A 4,785-nucleotide genomic window follows, 5' to 3' on the forward strand; every position below is an offset into this window, starting at 1 on the left:
GAGCTGTCACAATTTGTCAGTAAATGTATGTCTTGTGTGTGCAAATACTGGTGCAACTAAAGTATAAATTTACAAATGTGTTAATGTTTGTAGATGGGTAGATAAGTAGAAATCTAGATAGGTGAATATAGATGTGTTACTACTTTGGAGGAACATTTTAAAATATAAATATTTTAATTTTTTCCCAAAATCTAAATATATTAAAATTTTCAAGGATTTAGTAAAACTAGGAAGAGTTAAAATAACATTTAAATCCTAATATCAGTCATATTTCAGGAAGGAAAAGAAAGCCCTCAACAGGTAGTTCAATAGCAAATATTTAAATATGTTGGAAGAGATGAAAATACAAATAAAAAAGTGAAGTAACGTAGAGATTTCAATATCAGGAAGCTCTTACTTCTTCTCAGGATGGAGGGATAAAGTGGGTAAACACTCACAAAAATTAACTTAAAATGAATTTAAGACATAAATGTAAGACCCCAAACCATAAAACTCCCAGAAGAAAACATAAGAAAAACAATATTCCTTGCCATTTATCTTGGTAATTTTTTTTTAGTATGATACCAAAAGCACAAGAAACAAAAGCAAAAGTCAACAAGTGGGACTATATCAAACTAAATAGCTTCTGCTCAGCAAAGGAAACAATCAACAAAATGAAAAAAAAACCTACAGAATGAGAGAAAATATTTGCAAACTGCATATCTGATAATTGGTTAATATTCAAACTATATAAGAAATTTATAAGTCTACGGCCATGCCACCCTGAATAGCCTGATCCTGTCTGATCTCAGAAGCTAAGCAGGATCAGGCCTGGTTAGTACTTGGATGGGAGACCACCTAGGAATACCAGGTGCTGTAGGTGTAAAAACAAAAAATAAAAAAAATAAAGAATTGTAAGTCGACAAGTTCCTAGCAATCTGTGAGGTCAACCAAAGGTTGGCTCGCCTAAAAATAAAAATAAAAATAAAAATAAAAATAAAAATTATACAATGCAATAGAAAAAAATAATCCAATTTAAAAATGGACAAAAGACATGAATAGGCATTTTTTTTCAAAGAAGATACATAAATGGGCACTGGGTACATGAAAAAATGTTCTACATCATTCTTAATCATCAGGGAAATGAAGATCAAAACCACAATGAGATATTAACTCATACCTATTAGAATGGCTATCGATAGATGAATGGTTAAACAAAATGTGGTATATATGTACAATGGAATATTATGCAGCAATAAAAAGAATGGAATCTTGCCATTTGCGACAACACAAATGGTCTAGAGGGTTTTGTGCTGAGTGAAATAAGTTAGGCAGAGAAAGACAAATACTGTATGGTTTCACTTATATGTAGAATCTTAAAACAAAACAAACAAAACAAAACAAAAACATACTCATAGAAAGAGACACCAAAAGGATCTTTGCTAGAAAGGAAGTGGTGGGGCATAGATGAAAACTTTCAGTTACAAGATGAATAAGTTTTGGGAATCTAATTTATAGCATGGTGATTATAGTTAGTAATACCATATTGTGTACTTGAAAGTTGCTAAAAGTGTAAATCTTAAAGGTTCTCAACAGAAAAAAAAGATAACTATGTGAGGTGATGGATGTGTTAACTAACGTTAGTAATCATTTTGCAATATATTCATATGTCAAATCATCACATTGTATACCTTAAACTTACACATTATATGTTGATTACCTCTTGGTCGAATCTAAAAGGAATTGTTTGGGCAAGGTAACCTGGGAAATGTATTCTTCAGTGATCAATACCTGGTAATGCAGTACAGAGCAGGGGAAAGACAAGAATGGATCTGAGGGCAAAGAGGAGATGACCGATCCAGTTCTTAAAAACATGGCAAGGGGCAGGCATTCAACAGCAAATCTCAGGAGATCATAGGTAGAAACTACAGTTAACCTGAAAAAAAAAAAAAAGATCATATAACTTCTATAGATGTTCAGTAAAGTACTAAAGGTAGAAGCTTGTAATCACAATTTGATTTCTAATGATCTTGATGTAGACTTTCTGCCACTGGAAATTTCTTTCACACAAAGATGGATAAGAAAGAGATGTTTTTTTTCTTTGCCTGGAAAGGAGGCATTTTCCTACTCAAATGGCAAGGTTTCCTGAAGAGAAAAAAAATGGCACCTGCTGAGACTCAGAATGAAAACCACAGAGAGACTGAAGCCTCAGCGTAATTATGGATATCCTAGAAGAAGTATGAAAAATGGATAAGACACAGTGAATTCCATTTGTAAAGTTTATTTGTATGACACATCTCTGTGAAGTGGTTTGAGGAGGCTTCAAGCAAAACTCATATATGATAAGACTACAGAATAGACTGAATATTTGGTCCAAGGAAATTAACAATTAAAATATCCCCAAAATGTGAATTTTTTAGATTTGCTGTGAATGTACATAAAATTTGACTTTTGGCTTTTGGACAAAGAAGGTCCAGCATGACATAGCGATGTAGCTCTCATAATTAACATGGGAAAGGATACCACTTATTTAGGAAAATTATAAGTATTCCTGGAACTAAAGTCCTAAAAATTCTCAATGGAAATTCATTTACAAAACATTGTATAATAAAGTATTTGTTGACTACAGTAACATTTTACAGCAAAGGTGGAGGATATATAACATAGGAATCTTTCTTAACATTAGCTATGAATGGATCTGAACATGCAACCTTAAAATGCATTTCAGAAAAGTCAGTTTTTTAAGAGAGTAACTTGATGTAGTACAAATTAATGGTTTAACTGGACATATCCAAAATGTGCTCCAGGGAGTACAAACTCTATAATATAAAAAGTTGTTCAAAATGCTCAGATGGGTTTGTGAAATTCTGTGTCCTATATTATAACCCTCTATGTGATTCCTGTTTAATAAAAGCACACTAAAGGCTCCGGATAATCCCTCCTAGAGAAATCTATTAGATGTTGTTTAACCTAGTATTTCCCAAACACCTGTCATCACAGAACCTATGTAAACTAAAGCTAGTTAATAATCTGTGGGACCAGGTTTTCACAGTTCTCACTTTGGGAAATTCTAGACTTACTTCATCACATGAATAAATTTAGACTGTCTAGAAGCATATATGAATACCATGTTGATTAATATCATTAATAGTAAATATAGTGCTGCTCCTTAGTAGATGCTATTTATAAAATAATCAATACTGATATTATGATTACCATACTGAGCATTTCCTATATGTCAAGTTAACTATGGCCTATAAATAATTAATATCATCACAACCACTTAAGTAGCTAAAATGCCCATTTAATACATGGTGGTGAAATTTCTGGGAATACTAGAAAAGAGAAATAACTTTTTATTTGGAAATTGAAAAAAAAATAAGTGAAACTTTTCACACACACAAAAAAGGAATCTACCTTCTGTCTGTAGATGAAAGCATCTTCATGAAAATCCAGAATATTCAATGGCACTCAAATTTAGAACTGTTCTAGCACTTGATAATCTTTGGGTTGAATATGTTTTAATGGGGCACACATGATGGTGCCTTGGGAGCACTGTGGGGCAAATGTTGTCATCTCTGTTTCTGGACTAGGAAAAACATTACTAATGATAACTCGATCCATCTTATTCTAATCACCATAAATTCCTAGCGATCCTCACTCAGTCACATAACCTCATCTGTAACATGGAAAAATATCTAACACAGGGGTGTTGTGAGAATTAAGTAATAGGTTTTTTTGAGAACTTTTTTCATCAATTTTGAGAACAGTTTTTCACCAATTATATATTAATCACTACAACAATGTAAGGTTACAATGCTAAACAATAAAATGACAATGCATGGATTGAACTATTAAGGCGCTTATAAAGAAAGGCATTTAACTGGTGTTCCATGATAATTTGTTCTTTGTACCTTGTCTTTCAAAGTTCCAGACAAGATAAATAAGCTCTCAGAGGGTCTCAAGTCTAGGTGCACATTGAAATTTCCAGCAGAACTTTGAAATAAAAGTAAATAAATAAACATAGCTGAGCTCACCACAAATCATTAAATTAAAATCTCTAGGGTATCACCTGGACATCAATATTTTTTTTAAAGCTTCCCACATGATTCTAAACAGCAGCTAAAATGGAAAACTGAATTAGTTGTAAATATTGTCTCAGGTAGAAGCATCAAATGAGGAAGCAGCAGTTGAGTAAGGAAAAAATAGATGAAAAAGTACAGGAGAATAAATAAAATAGAAAGGAACAACATTCAGAGATGATCAAGAAAATAAAGAATAAAAGTATAATCTGTGAGATCATCATAATAATTTTAATAGGAAATTATTGAGATACTATAAGAGAAATCCGTAAACATCTTTAAAATATAACTCCAACTGAAATGATTACAGTAGTGATTATCAAACCTTGTTGCACAATTGAATCAGCTGGGGAGACTGTAAAAACCCTGATCCCAGAAATTAGTATTTCTGGAGTTTGTACCTTTTGTCTTGGATGTTAGTACTTTTAAAGCTCTGCAAGTGATTCCAGTGTGCAGTATTGAGTGCTTCTCAAACTTGAATGTTCATATGAATAACTGGAGGATTCTGTTAAAGTTAAGATTCTGATTCTGCTGGTCTGGGGCAGGAATCAAAATTCTGCATTCTCTGTATTTCCCATCTTCTACTGTGGCTACTCCTGCTCTAAGGAACACATTTTAAATAGTAAGAATTGGAACACTGGCTCAAACTTGGATGCATATTAGAATTACCTAGGGAACTTCAAAAACTACTGATGTTTGATCCCAAACCCAGATACTCCGACAG

The 4,785-nt window shown here is 32.7% G+C and overlaps 1 pseudogene; it reads left to right on the top strand.

Moving 5' to 3' along the window:
• Positions 1-744: 744 nt before the first annotated feature.
• LOC112476184 lies at positions 745-862 on the top strand (annotated as a pseudogene).
• The last annotated feature ends 3,923 nt before the right edge of the window (positions 863-4,785 follow it).

This window comes from Pteropus alecto, unplaced genomic scaffold (assembly GCF_000325575.1).
Source record: "Pteropus alecto unplaced genomic scaffold, ASM32557v1 scaffold272, whole genome shotgun sequence".
Classification (NCBI taxonomy): Eukaryota; Metazoa; Chordata; class Mammalia; order Chiroptera; family Pteropodidae; genus Pteropus; species Pteropus alecto.